Raw genomic sequence first — 16,195 nt, forward strand, 5'->3', positions numbered from 1 at the left:
CATCTCATGATCATCCTTTTGGCTATTAGCAAGCAATCAGCTTAACAAAGGATGGTCACCTAGAAGCTGTAACAGGATTTTTCACAGGTTCTGATTAAATAATAAATAAATAAAAAGGTCAAAAAAAAAAATATCTTCCTGCTACAATCAAAAACCTGTGCTTCTTTTAAAATATTTAAAAAGGTCATTGTCAACATTTCATCATGTGCGTCTCTGCTTTCCGTTATAGTATTAAGAAGATTTTACTTCCGTGTTCCTTTGTGTGAAACACTCTGACTTTGATGTAGCCAAGGTGTGTACCAAGAGCAATCACGAAAAAGCAGATTCCATGCAATATTGCCATTACTGCACAATCCATTAAAATATCCTCAGGTACAGTATGAAAAAGAATCCTATTCTGTTTCTTGGTAAATCATGGTGACTCTTAACAGTTTTTAATCTAGATTTTCATCAATCTAATGTCCTTTCCTTCATATATCAGAATGTCCTGTTTTTCATTAATGTATACACCCGTGACTGAAATACTGAAGCTGGTGGAAGTGGGGTCGGGGCTGTGAACCAGTGCTCTTTTTTTAGAGAGAGAGAGAGAGAGAGAGAGAGAAAGGTGCCAGTACTCACAATGAAGTTGTTATAGTAAGTGTCACACTTCTAACATTTGGGAAAGAAAGGGGCTGGTACTGCATACCCCTGAGTACCCCCAGGGGAAAAAGCACTGCTATGAACTACAGTGGTACCTTGGTTTACAAACTTAATCCATTCTTAAACCAAAGTGTTCTTAAACCAAGGCGTGCTTTCCCATAGCAGCAGGGGACTCAATTTACAAATGGAACACACTCAACAGGAAGCGAAACATGTTCTGCTTCCAAAGCAAAGTTCACAAACCAAAACACCTACTTCCGGGTTTGCAGCGTTCTTAATCCAAGTTGTTCATAAACTAAGCTGTTGTTAAACCGAGATATCACTGTATATGAGAAAGGAATGCTTTTTAGCTGCCATATGTCTGGAATTTCCCAAACATACTGGAATACCACAGTTGGAAGCGGTGTCCAGGCAAAAATTGGCAAATTCTCTCGGAAAATCTGGACATGTTGTTTTTGCCAATTTTCCTTAAAAAAATAGCTCAAAAATGTAATTTTTGTTGCCATTTTTGCCCCAAGATCTCAACAACTTTTGTGTCTGAATTTTCACTTTTTGAAATATGGTAACCCTAAATACTTAGCACATAAGAATTGCCATTTTATGTCAGTCCTGACAGTGCCTTGGAGAACCTCACAAGGAGGCTGAATAATGACCATACCTTTCTGTTTGTCCGAGCATTCACCACCTTTTGCACAGAAAACCAAGCTGCAGCCAAAGAACCAGTCCATGGCGCAGTTCTGTTTCATATGGTTTCTTGACCCCTTTGCTGCCCTTGGTGCACTTAAGGGCAAGACATGGCATAAAGGTCACATGCGGCCCTTGGCTGACTTCCATGCACCCCAAAGGTTGCTTCCCTGCTTCCTAACTGTTTCATCTCCTCCTTCCTCTCTGCCCAGCTGATTGACACTGGAAACAGCCTAAGAGTGCACTGAGTGACTCCCAGTGCCAACCACCTGGGCAGCGGAGGGAGGCACATGGTGGGATCACTGAGATCTCATTGCATACTTCCCCACTGCTCTGTTGAATGGCTCCAGAGACAGCTGGGGAGGGAGGGCCTGGTAGCCTAGGCTCTGTGCATCCCTGGTCTGGCATAAGGCCTCTGAGCCAGCCAGGGACAAAAATGGTGCTTGCTCTTGGTTTAGTATTTTATTGATTAACTTTTATTTATGTTTTTATTTTTATTAAATTTCTGTACCACCCTGCATCAAGAGATCCACAGAAAGTAAATAGTTTGGTTCCCCAACAATACATTGAAGTGTTATTACTGCCCAAGACTAGAAAAGACAACAAATGGGTTTTTTTTTGGGGGGGGGGGGTTAAGTTACATGATAAACCCAACCAAAGTCCATTTAAGCCAGTTCCGATCTAACTGGGTTTTTCTTTTTGTTATTGGCAACCTCAAATTTACATTGTGCTACTTCCACCCAGGAAAGCATGTTCACCAGAAAAACAAGTTGTATTGAATTATCTGTTAAAAATCTCTGCAAGATTACACAGATGTGTAAAGATTTTCTCAAAGACAAAAACTAAGTGCCCCACTACCAGAAGCTCCCTAAATTGTATCAAAACTCAGTTTATATTCCCACAGATGTCTAACAAGCTGCGTATATGGTCTTGGATTATAGACTGGGAAAAATCAATAGCCCGCTGTCTCAAAGGCACCAATATAGATTATGAATCACAGCCAGGAAGTTGTCAGTGATCTCAGCTGCCAACAGTGCTTCAGTAAAGATATTTGCTACTTCATATTCTTTTAATGTGAAGCTTTTATATATGAAACAGAACAGGTCAGTTTTGCCCCCCCTTCAAAAAAAAAAAAGTATAAGGGGGTTTTAAGCAGCAGATAACAAAAAGGCAAGCAATCTCCAATCCAATTTTTAAAAATGCATTTTCACCAGCAGAAACTCCAAACAGCTTTTCTGTGCTTATTTAGTACACATTACTTATACTTAGCAAGGCTGATCAATGTGAAATTGAGTTATATCACTCCTATGTCAGTAGCAAGAAATCAAAAGGTTATGAGATGCCAGAAAAAAAGTAGTAATGACAAGATTTTTTATTTATTTATTGGCTTAAAAAAATCAGTTCTATTTTGGCAATGTGCCCTGAGCTTGGCATGTTTAATGCAGCATCAAAGGAGCAGGATTGTTTTTTTAAAAACTTGCTTTCCTTATACTCCAAAGAGCTCAGCTGCCTCCAGAGCCAGCCCAACTGAAATAAATAGGAGCTATGCAAGAGCTCAGATCCCCTGTCAGTTTATGAATTTTGACTAGAAGTGCCCAGTGGATTGTTGTATGTGCAGGCAGTTGTATATAGATATTCTGCTATTTGTATACTTACAGATGAAGCTGTTTTGGTGATTTCTGCTCCTGTTTCCATTTTCATCAGAAGTCTTTTCCTTCTACCTGAGACTGTCAACTGGAGAGACATGGGTTAGCCACCTGCTTTTGACCATGCCCAAAGCACTTTAGATCCCAGCTAATGCAACCAACCACCTAAATAAGATACTCTGAAGGAGTGGTGTGGCAGAAAAGAGCATGGAGGAATTGAAGGAAGAGGCAACGGCAGGATGAGCTGATTACATAGTTTTCAGTCTTGTAGTTTTGATGGGGTTCATCAGTATGGGAAGGTAGCCCATCTAGGCTAAATAAATCTTTGATCCTAACCCTCTGCTGCATTGTGGCAGCTTTTATTACAGTATGGTCAAACCTTGGTTCCTGAATGGCTCTGCTTTGGAACGTTTTGGCCCCCGAAAGCCGAAAACCCGGAAGTAAATGCTCCAGTTTTTGAACGTTTTTTGGAAGCCGAATGTCCGACACAGCTTCTGCTTGAGTGCAGGAAGCTCTTGCAACCAGTCAGAAGCCGTGCCTTGGTTGTCAAATAGGCTTCTGGAATGGATGACGTTCGACAACCGAGGTTTGACTGTACACCCATAATGCAGTAGGAGAAAAGGAAGTGGGGGGGTGAGTTTCTTCATCCTTGGTGCCAGGTTCTTTCTGTTCTTTAGTCCACAAACAACATCTGAGAAGCTTTAGCCACAAAGGGTAGCTGATGGTTTGTAATCTGATTTCCCATCTTATTTTCTTTTGGATATACATGGGTTGGGTGGGAAATTACTTTTTAAACCACATGCTGATTCCCTATTCTTTCTATATAGGGTGCTTGGGTCATTATCATCTGGGCACACTTGTGGCAGAAATACATCTAGGTTCTATTTTTTATCTTCACAGCCATGCCATTATAGACCCAACAGTAACCTCAAATTTATGGTTTTATAAATTTGAGCAGTGAGCCTAAAATTGCCCAGATGTGGTATGTACACCACACATTGCCTGATTCTTAGCGATGCAGAGAACTATTTATTTGTTTCAGCATACTAATAGTTTGTATGCCCTTGTAGAAAGCCAGTAAGGAATAAATGATAGAAACTACAGTATTGCTGATTAAAAATATGAATTAAAATATGATAAACTGATAGTGAACCCAGAAAAAGATAATCAGATCAGATGAAATATTTGTTATAACCTAACGGTAGAGCTCTAAAATATTTCTTAAAATATAGAAATATTCTGCAAAAATAAGGAAAGAAACTTGCTCACGAATGCTTATGTGTGAATTTGTGGCACACATATATTTGAGACCATGAAGCACAGAGTATCTAACAATTATGCTAGCTTTGCTTTGTCTCGACATGGTAATTATAAGGTATTCCAAATCAGGAATACCAATGGCCCATCACCACCAGCCATCGTCAGTGCGCATGGGGGCACTAATGGTTATGCAGTTCAGCTGAATTGCTTTCCCAATGAGCTGACAGTCTAGATGGCTGGAACTTCTCTCCCTTGATTGTCAGTTCACTGCAGAATTACTCTCTAGAGCAGGCAGCACAGCAACGGCTCCTCTGGCAAGTTTATAACAGCTAACATGGAAGAAATTCTTCAGCTGAGAGAAATTGTAATCAGTTCATGCACAGGTTTTAGGGAACCTGGGTTGTCTTCACATGATTAAGAATCCCCCCCCCAAAAAATGGGAATCATTACCTTCACCTGTCTAATGGTCTATTCCCATGACATCCAGAAGGATCTTCTTCAAATTGGGATGTACAGGAAACAAGGGTCAATTGACTGCAAAAGGCATGTCCAGGATTTTTGTCATATGACAGTAGAGCTATTTGCACCTCTGTCTTTTGAAATGTGATTATATCACCTATGTTGATTAAAGTGTATAATTAGGGTGAACAGATGCAAATGAGCACAGGACTTCTTCACCTTTAACAGTTGTGCAGAGCAGAAAATTTCAGCAGCGATGGAATTTTGCACACCTTCATGACGGCCTAAACCTGCCAAAAACCCTCTTTTTCCATAACTATAGCCGCCTCATCATACATCTCCACACACCAACTACCTCCTGGTACATAATATAATCGGAGTCCTCACACTAGAGTGATTCATTTCTTTATCTCCATTATAACTTCAACTCCATAACTTTCTTCACAGGCACTCTCTATATCTAGACAGAGAATTCCCCAGATGTCTGCAGATATATTTTATATAGCATCTCCACAAATGAATGAATGTCATTTCTTTTATTCATCTTTCTCACTTGCAGGAATTCTCATGACAGTGTCTTTACTGGGAATGTAACCAGAAATCTTCTCTAAACAGTTTTAAAAATTAAAACACAGAGATACACATGAAAAGATGAAAACAAATTAAAAGAGGCACAGCCCTGACTGAATTTCCATGCCACTTAAAATTCTGATGCATATTTAAAATCTACTTATATCCCTACTAGTACATGGAGAGAATGGGTACTTTGGGAAATATGCTAAGTAGCAACCCCCTCTCAAAACCCCCACATACATTTCAAATTTCCCACATATTAATCAATGGTTCTTTTAACAGAAACAGTATTTCACCGTTTCCAAATATTTTAGCCATGGTAGAATGCCAAGGTTATCTTCAATAACACAATGCCAAATAAACAAGCATCAGAAGCCATGTCTTGGGAATAATGTCATGCTTTTATATGCACTGGACCATAGTGGCCAACGTTCACAGGAAGCATTCCATTAGAGACTGTCCAAATGGTAAGGAGAGGGAAAAAAGGGACTTGACAATAAATGATCTGAAAAGGTGTCTGAGAGAAAATGCCTTTTAAATTCTAAGCTGGCATATAGCAAGCCAGAATTAGCAGCACTCTGTAAGTTTCATCTTCAGATCTACAATGGGTCTATACCAACTAATCTTTGTCAAGAAGTAGTTTTGCTTACTCCTGTTTAAATTACGTTCATTTCCCTCCAAATTTAGGGGATTTGGAGCGCTCAAAGTTTGTTCCCAGAGTGCTCAAAGTTTGCTGCCACCACTGGACCATAGGACAGCATAATGGAAATGGGGCTCTAATCCAATAGGGAACATGAGTTGCTGTGTTATTTTAATGGGATCACTGTATTTTGTGTTTTAACTATGAATGATTATATTTTACTGTTTCTGTAACTGGTTTCCATACTTTGTAAACCACTTAGAAGCCTATATTGCATTAAGGACTAAAATATGGTGATTGATGATGATGGTGATGATGAAGAAGCTTGGATTGTGAGCACATAGCCCTTTTAATAGTTGAAATCCTACCCACAGCAAGGTGAAGTGGTGGTCTATCCAGCAAACAAATGTCTCTCAGTACACACACACACACACACACACACACACGTACGTTACACATGTGAAGCCCTGACCTTGGATCTAGCTAATGAACACTACAAGAAACTCCCACTTGTATTATAGGGGTATGGACTCAGAAATATGCTTCTGCACACTTTTAGCCTGGTATACGCTGGTATTTCAGAGACATCAATGGGCATTTGCAAGGAAACATTGTAAGGCAGAGGCAACATTAATAGTCTGATTTTCTTTTAGACAAAAGAGACTTAGGCAGAGAGTAAGATATGCTAACACACACACTCGTTTGAATATCCATAATTTCCCCTTTTTGTTCAATAGTGTTCCCTTAGATACAAGCTGCCAAGGTCAAAGGGCGATGACGATGTCCTTACTTAACTTGAAACTGGTTAAATTTCACACATCATTTTCAAATGGCAAAACTGCTTTCTTTTTCTTTTTGGAAATCCTTTTTTTAAAAAACACACACAAAATAACAAAGGTGTTTTTCCCCCCTTAGGAAAAAATACTTTCTTATTAATGCACCACCACCTTTCAAGCTTCGTTTTAGAAATGAAAACTGAGAAGAGATATGCTGAGCATAGATCGCCTTCATTTGAAGATTAGATAAACCCCAATGCCACAAAAATAATGAAAAAGACTGAAGAACCCACTAGAATGAATTTAACTTAGATCTGTATACAGCACGCAATACATGCTGATATTTTAATGATTTCCTCTAAAATATAAATAAACTGGGCTACCAAGTCTAATCACCATCCACTCAAAAAATCTCTCTTTTATCAGAGGATGCATTTCTAAAGTATACATTGCATATATTACCATTTAAAGCACCCCTTATTCGTTATGTAGTGCACTTGTGGATAGATGGACTCACTCTTCCATAACTTGAGGACCCATAAAATGTGGAACTCATTAAGGAAACCTTTGAGGAATAAAGAACACTACCTAGGAGGTTAAATTGTGTCATGCACCGACATACTGAAATCTAACCAGCCTGCTGATCTTGAGCTAGAAGAAAATAACTGAAAAATGGAGAGGGGTGGGGGAACAAGAGAAAACAAGTAAGCCAATGTATTTATCATTAAAATCGTGGCTGAACTTGTCCAATTTCATGTTTATGTTGAGGTGCTGTTGTTTTAATGACTTCCGCTTGCAAGTACTATCAGTTGTATTACATGTCCTTTTAATGTGAAATAATCATTCTTTTATTAGCATTGCTTACAAAGCAGCATCCCAATTTTAAAGTATGCTGTGTTTTGCAAATTGGTGGCTCTGACAGGGTAGACAGAAAAGAACAATCCAGATTGAGACTATATTAATGCCAATTTGTGAATTGTGTCCTATATGCTAGAAGTAGAGTACTTGTGACCCTCCAGACATTGTTAAACTTCAACTCCCATAATCCCTGACCATTGGGCTGTGCTGCTTGGGGATCATAGAATCATAGAGTTGGAAGAGACCACAAGGGCCATCGAGTCCAACCCCCTGCCAAGCAGGAAACACCATCAGAGCACTCCTGACATATGGTTGTCAAGCCTCTGCTTAAAGACCTCCAAAGAAGGAGACTCCACCACACTCCTTGGCAGCAAATTCCACTGTCGAACAGCTCTTACTGTCAGGAAGTTCTTCCTAATGTTTAGGTGGAATCTTCTTTCTTGTAGTTTGGAACCATTGCTCCGTGTCCGCTTCTCTGGAGCAGCAGAAAACAACCTTTCTCCCTCCTCTATGTGACATCCTTTTATATATTTGAACATGGCTATCATATCACCCCTTAACCTCCTCTTCTCCAGGCTAAACATGCCCAGCTCCCTTAGCCGTTCCTCATAAGGCATCGTTTCCAGGCCTTTGACCATTTTGGTTGCCCTCCTCTGGACACGTCCTTCTTGAACTGTGGTGCCCAGAACTGGACACAGTACTCCAGGTGAGGTCTGACCAGAGCAGAATACAGTGGCACTATTACTTCCCTTGATCTAGATGCTATACTCCTATTGATGCAGCCCAGAATTGCATTGGCTTTTTTAGCTGCCGCGTCACACTGTTGGCTCATGTCAAGTTTGTGGTCAACCAAGACTCCTAGATCCTTTTCACACGTACTGCTCTCAAGCCAGGTGTCACCCATCTTGTATTTGTGCCTCTCATTTTTTTTTGCCCAAGTGCAATACTTTACATTTCTCCCTGTTAAAATTCATCTTGTTTGTTTTGGCCCAGTTCTCTAATCTGTCAAGGTCGTTTTGAAGTGTGATCCTGTCCTCTGGGGTGTTAGCCACCCCTCCCAGTTTGGTGTCATCTGCAAATTTGATCAGGATGCCCTTGAGTCCATCATCCAAGTCGTTGATAAAGATGTTGAATAAGACCGGGCCCAAGACAGAACCCTGTGGCACCCCACTAGTCACTCTTCTCCAGGATGAAGAGGAACCATTGATGAGCACCCTTTGGGTTTGGTCAGTCAGCCAATTACAAATCCACTGAGTGGTAGCATAGTCAAGTCCGCATTTTACCAGCTTCTTTACAAGAATATCATGGGGCACCTTGTCAAATGCCTTGCTGAAATCAAGGTAGGCTACATCCACTGCATTCCCTTCATCTACCAGGCTTGTAATTCTGTCAAAAAACGAGATCAGGTTAGTCTGACATGACTTATTTTTCAGAAATCCATGCTGACTATTGGTGATCACAGTATTCCTTTCTAGGTGCTCACAGACTGTTTGCTTGATGATCTGCTCCAGAATCTTCCCTGGTATTGATGTCAGACTGACTGGGCGGTAATTATTTGGGTCCTCTCTTTCCCCCTTTTTGAAAATAGGGGGATGACGGGAGTTGGAATCTAAGAACGTTTGGAAGGCCACAGGTTCCCTATCCCTGCTATATGAAGATATCTGAGGTCACAGGTATTCTCTCTAGGGTAAAGGTAGGTCCAGTCGCGGACGACTCTGGGGTTGCGCTCTCATCTTGCTCTATGGGCCGAGGGAGCCGGCGTTTGTCTGCAGACAGCTTCTGGCTCATGTGGCCAGCATGACAAAGCCGCTTCTGGAGAATCAGAGCAGTGCACAGAAACGCTGTTTACCTTCCCACCAGAGCGGTACCTATTTACCTACTTGCACTTTGACGTGCTTTTGAACTGCTAAGTGGGCAGGAGCTGGGACCGAACAACGGGAGCTCACCCTGTCGCGGGGATTCGAACCGCTGACCTTCTGATCGGCAAACCCTAGGCTCTGTGGTTTAGACCACAGGGCCACCCACATCCACGTCTCTCCAGGTTAGGAGCTGGCAATTTCCATGTGTAGCCAGCAGGGGTAAATTGTGTCATGCAGCAAATTTACTGTGTATCTTCTGTGTACAGAAACCAACAAATACCCCCCTGAGCAACATTCTTTAAATATTTAATGTTTAAAGGAGTCTAGATTTCTAACTGTTCAACAAAACTAAACACTGAAGAAATACACGAGTAACCTAGATACCCTGACAGTTACATGAGAGTTTAGAGAAGCATCTCTGCCTAGGAACAGATACCTGTTAAAGAGACAGTTAGTTCCTTTCAGATTGCTGTCAACTTCTCTCACCTTAAGATCATTTTCCAGAACCCGAAGATTAGGGATGCTCAAAGAATTAAGTCTCTCTGTATTCCAATATGAACTGATTTGATCCACATCTCTTGGACGAAGGAATGGTTCACAATTCAGGCATTTACCAGCATTCCCGCTTTGTTCCATTCAAAAGAATTTTGCATTTTCTGAGAAAATACATTTAGAATTGTATCATTTGAGATATAATTTTTATAAATGATTTGAATACTTCTGAAATGTGAATTTTCAGGCAGATTGAACACACACACACACACACACACACACACACACACACACTTGTGCAGATTAATCAGGAAATGAGCCAAAACACACGTGAAACTGATGCAGACCAGAAAAAACAGATTTGCTAGCAGCCATTCCTGTAAAGTATCAATGAAGGTTGCTGATTTTTGTATCTTTGCCTCATCAACTGTCTTCATGACATTAAGCGTGTCTCACAGGAGAGCCAAATGGCTTCAGACACTAGCTAGCTGGTCAGTTGGCAACAATTTCTGCACTTCTGTTCACCGTCCTTTTCTGCGGCTATTTCCAAATATGGTTAGGCAACAGTTGGTCAGACTAGAGATCATTGAACCCATACATTTTAGTGTTTATGTCCACCAATTTTTGGTCTCTGAATTTTATGCTGCTAGCAAGCCAGTTAAAAAAAAATCTCCTCTTTGCCATGCACCTCTTTTGCTGTGTTCCCCATGCATATCAGACACATGGCTGTGCTCAACCTGCCAAAAGGAGCAGAGGTATTTCCATATGTCTGTCAAATATTCAGCAGCCTATGTGAAAGGACTTGAGAGTCACAACCCTCTTCATCAGAAAGAGATGCTCTCATCAAGCCCTGTCATTTTGACCACAGGAATCTCATCTAAGAGACTAAGGAGTAACTTTTCCAACACTGCCCAGGATCCCATTAGTAAGATGTTGCCAAGGTGTGATTTGGTTGATAATGCACTTGAGAAGCTACTCCAAATACATCAGTGGCTGTGCACTGTTTATGAAGGCTTTGACATGAACTTAAGGACCTACGAAGGTCGGTACCGAAGGCCTATGTAGCCCAGAATTCTGTTTCCACAGTGGCCAATGAGATGCCTATTGGATGTCCACAAACAGGATGTGAGCACACGACACTCTCCTGCTCGTGTTCTCCCACAACCAGTATTCAGAGTTTGACTGCTTTTGATACTGCAGGTGATACATAGGAATCATCACTAGTAGCTGCTTATACTCTTATCCTCTATTGATGGCCTTATCCTCTATGGAAGCTCCACATGGAGTCTGAAGCAGTAGCAAGAGAGAATGAGTCCAACCCCCCCCCACCCCGCAAAGAGGGCTTATTATTCTAGAACTGTGGTGGGGAACTTGTGGCCCTCCAGACATTGCTGAACTACAACTCCCAGCATCCATGACCCTTGGCCAATGCCACTGGCAAATGGTTGTCCTCCTTGCAGTTTATCTTTGATTGGTTTCTGATGGAGCATGCTGGTTTTTGCTGGTTTATGATGGAGCATGCTATTTTTTGAACTTGCTTTGATGGATTCTGCACTTGTTGTACATTATCCTTTTTCGGTATCTTTTTATTATTACTATTTTATCGAATCTTTCTCTGCTATGGGATTCAAATATTCAAATGAAAAGAAGGTTATAATTAGAAATAAATAATTAGAAATTTTAAAAAGGAGTTGCACTCAGGTTATGGTCTGACTCCATATAAGGGAGCTTCATTTTATTTTGTTTGTCTGTTGCGTTTACATCCCACCTTTTTCTCCAAGAAAATCAATCACATAGTTCTCTCCTTCCACATTTAATCTCTGAGGTAGTTTAGGCTGAGAGGCAGTGCCTGGCCCAAGGTCACCCAGTGAGCTCCATGGCTGGGTGTGAATTTGAACCCTGGGTTCCCAGAGCTGACCACACTATTCTAACCAGTACACCACACTATTCATGAAAATGTACTGGGCTGATATAGTATCCTTGGGCAATGCCACAGAACAACATATGCTGGTGTTCAGCTCACAACTAGGTTGTCTTTAGAGACAATGCATGTATACAGCCATAGTATTCCACTGTTCCAATCCATCTGTGTGCGTGTCATGGGGAGGGAATAGAGGCACTTCTTACAGTTGAGGTGTCTGGCCTTGTGCAAAGATGCAGATTGATTCTTTCTTAACTTTATAATGTCATTATTAGTCAGGTAAGTTGATTATTGGATCATCACTGCTAGCTTCTATCTGTATTACTAAATTCCCTATGTAATCATAGATAAATACTGGCTTAATAGACCCAAACGAGTCATGCCAATTCTCCAGCAGAATGCAGCAGCAACTACCGTCACCACTGTGTCCCACATCTTGTTATCATAAAAATTGTTATTGATTTATTGACCTTTTTCATAGCCAATGGACAGGCTTCCAGAGCATTCAAATGCAGATTGAATACCCACAGTCACGCTAATACAGGCAAAAAAATATAGGAGAAAGCTGCACTGATATGATCGACCTCTCTTCTCTTTCTATCATCTTGGGTTCCCAGGCCCTGCTGTCCCATTCTAAACACCAGCTTATTTCAATATACGTGTTTCTACATTCCCAGTTTCTTTATATTAAAATGACATTACTGTATTGAAGCAGTTACGGTGCTTAATATAGTGATCCTGTACAGACCTCCAAACAATGACGTTGTACTGAATCAGATGGTTGCCCCATCTATTACAGTAATAGATATTCTGACTAGCTGCTGCTCTCTGTGACCTCACACTGACGTTTGACCCCAGCCTTCTTCCTGATATCCTTTTCATGGGAGATGCTGAGGATTCAGCCTGGGAACTTGCACATGCACATGTGCCTTCCAGTGAGTTTCAGCTAGCCTCATTGAATTTAGTGAGGCATTAAGCTCAGTTTCCTCTGAATCAGAGACAATATTGCTGTTACTATTATTATTAAATTTATTACCCGGCCTTCACCAGCAGGTCCCAGGGCAAATCACAACCATTTAAATTTCGGTCAAAGCAGTTTACAGTCACATGAATAGGGTGGCCCCTAAAAACACACATCTTAGGTGTCAAATGCCAGGGTGAAGAGGTCAGCACTCATAATACAGTGGTACCTCAGTTTAAGAGCAGTCCGGTTTAAGAACAATTCGGTTTACAAACTCCGCAAAACTGGAAATAGTGTCCCAGTTTGAGAACTTTATCTTGGTCTAAGAACGGGATCTGAATGGTGGAAGGGCACTGGTAGCGGGAGGGGAAGTGCGTCTTGGTTTAAGAACGGACTTCGTAAAGTTTGTAAACCAAGGTACCACAATAATCATAATCATAATCATAATCATAAATAACCCCAGCCACTCTGGGCGGCTCCCAACAGAATATTAAAAACACAATAAAACATCAAACATTTAAAACTTCCCTAAACAGGGTTGCCTTCAGATGTCTTCTAAAAGTCAGATAGTTGTTTATTTCCTTGACATCTGAGGGGAGGGCATTCCACAAGGTGGGCGTCACTACTGAGAAGGTCCTCTGCCTGGTTCCTCCCAAAATCTGTACAGTGAAGGTGTATGGAGAGGGAATTCCACAGCTTAGGGATTGCCTCGAAGAATGCCCCATCCAGGGCCACCACCATCTGAACTTCTGAAGGAAGTGGAACTACTAAGAGGGCTCCTTCTGCTGATCTTAACACTCAGGAAGATCTGTAGGGATGGAGGTGGCCTTTCCAATATTTAGGGTTTTAAACACCAGTGTGAACACCCTAAATTGGGTCTGGAAATCAACTGGCAACCAATTCAGCTGTTTAGATCAGGAGCTATGGGAGCACTAAAGGCAACCCCCAGCCAGTAACCTGGGTGCTGCAGTTTGGACCAGTTGAATATGTCATTTTAGAGCTCTGAGACTGTGATGATTTGAGCTCTAGCTATATTTGAAAAGTTGCTGTGATAATGCCCTGCAGTATGGGGGACAATCTATATATGTCTACTTAGAAGTATGTGCCACTGAGTTAAATAGGGTTTACTCCCAGGTAAATGGATATAAGGTGGCAACCTCATTTATATTAATGAAGGCAAAATATCTTAACACATTCCTACAGATGCGTTCCAAACGATATTAAATACCAGCAAATGGGGCTAAAGGAAGTAAGAAATGAAGGCAATAAAACATTAGCTAAAAACACTAGGGTTCTGCCTAACATAATCCTGTGCATAATAAGGCTATCCATGACTGATGTCTCTATGCCATGATGGTTATGCTTTGCCTTCATGGTCAGGGGCAGAAATGGTAACATCTACCTGTAGATGCAGCTGATAAATGGTAATGGTAATCAGCTAGATGAGCTGATAAAGCAAACTAAGGCTGTAGTTCTAGCCCTTGTTACTTGAGAGTAAGCCCCATTGAATTCAATAGGGCTTACATCTGAGTCAACACGGCTAGTATTGCACTCAAAAAGACAGATTGATGGAATCAGCAGTCCAGGATACAGGACTACTTCCAGGGGAGTACTCCAGGAAATGGCTTGATTCAAATGGCATCCCAGGAGCATCCTTGATGTCTTCTGCAGGGAAAAGAAATGAAGGAAGGAATATCTGTGTCTAGAACGAAGAGGAAAAAGTCAAGTGTTTCTCTGTTCCAATTCCTGTAGAGCCATTGACCATGAATTGTGGAGGCATGTTTAGTCATTGCAAGCAGGAAATGGTTGGAACCTTTTGAAGTGGGGAAAAAGGCTCAAATGACTTTAAAAACATTATTTGGTTCCCTACTTACCGTATTTTTTGCTCTATAAGACTCACTTTTTCCCTCCTAAAAAGTAAGAGGGAATGTGTGTGCGTCTTATGGAGCGAATACAGGCTGCGCAGCTATCCCAGAAGCCAGAACAGAAAGAGGGATTGTTGCTTTCACTGCACAGTGATCCCTCTTGCTGTTCTGGCTTCTGAGATTCAGAATATTTTTTTTCTTGTTTTCCTCCTCCCAAAACTAGGTGCGTCTTGTGGTCTGGTGCGTCTTATAGAGCAAAAAATACGGTAATTCTGCATTCGATTTTAGCACAGGGAGATTCAAATATCAAATAGCATGTCTCTATATAAAAGCAGGGGGGTGCGCGCGCATTTAAACACTTGCTTTGTTTTGTTTTGCTGTGGGTGTTAGAATTCCTGCTCCGTGATTGCAGTCATGGGATTGTTGTCTATCACATGACGGTATATGTTTTGACTCCACAGAGTGGGAAGTGAAGGAGACAGGATGTTTATGTTACTGTGTTCTGTGAAGTGGGACTATTGTCCTTTTTCTCTTTGCTGTCTGATGCTAGAGAGAGAGGGAACCATGTTGCAGTGTTCCATGTGTGTGTATATGTAAATAAAGTAGATTAGCCAAAATGCTGAGTTGCTGAGGTCTGTTACACAACTGCTCAAACTCTGCGGATCCCTAAGTGTGCCGGTGTCTGTTGGCATTGTTTGCTATGATGTTCGGGCAGAAGAAAGCTTTTGAAGCTCCTGAATGATCGACCAGGAGGGAGAGAACATGCCAGTTAGGCATGTGTCTCTGCCAGGGTCCTACTCGAGTATAGGCTGAACTCCTGACAGTGGGTTCATATGGGTTAGACTGATAATACGAGTGGTCTAACCATGCTATCTTGGTGGAGTGGGGCATGTAGGCGCTGGGGCAGATCACACTGAGTGGGTTCCCTGTTGCCTTGATCTCAGCCCTGCTTCTCCTGCCCCTCTTCCTCTTCTTGGCAATGGTGGTAGTAATGGCGGCCCCTCCTCCCACCCCAGTTTACATGTTGCTGTTGTTTTTCTCACCACTTTGGTGGTGGGAATGTATTCCCCCTCCTTATTTCAGCTGTAGCAGGTCCAGAGGGACCTCGCCCCATCTATTCTCTTTCTTGCTTGCTTTTGGAAGGGAGAAGGTGGAGAGTCTTGTTGGGTGAGCAGGAGGTGACAAGGCTGGACAGAGAGAAAGGCTGGCAACTGTGGCTGCTGACACCAGGCATACTCCCCCCAAAAGCACTGGGTCCAGGGTCCTTACCCAATTCATCTCTCTGGGATGGGCCAGGGCCTAACACAAGATCTTTGATTGCTATAGATGAGTTGCACTAGGGCATGTTAAGCTGTGACCTCAGAATATCTCAGAATATTAACAAAACATAAATGGAGCTTCAAAATGAGCAGAGCAATCCAATGAGGGTCAAATTCCAAGACCCTTCCAATCTTGTACTACTGGCCTTACAAAGTATTGGGGGTCAGCCGCACAGAGAGAGAGCTAAAAACTCCTATGGCCTCTTGGAAACCTTCCTAGGCAGTGTAGGATAGTGCCCTAAA

The sequence above is a fragment of the Podarcis erhardii genome (assembly GCF_964252035.2).
Source record: "Podarcis erhardii genome assembly, chromosome: 8".
NCBI lineage: Eukaryota > Metazoa > Chordata > Lepidosauria > Squamata > Lacertidae > Podarcis > Podarcis erhardii.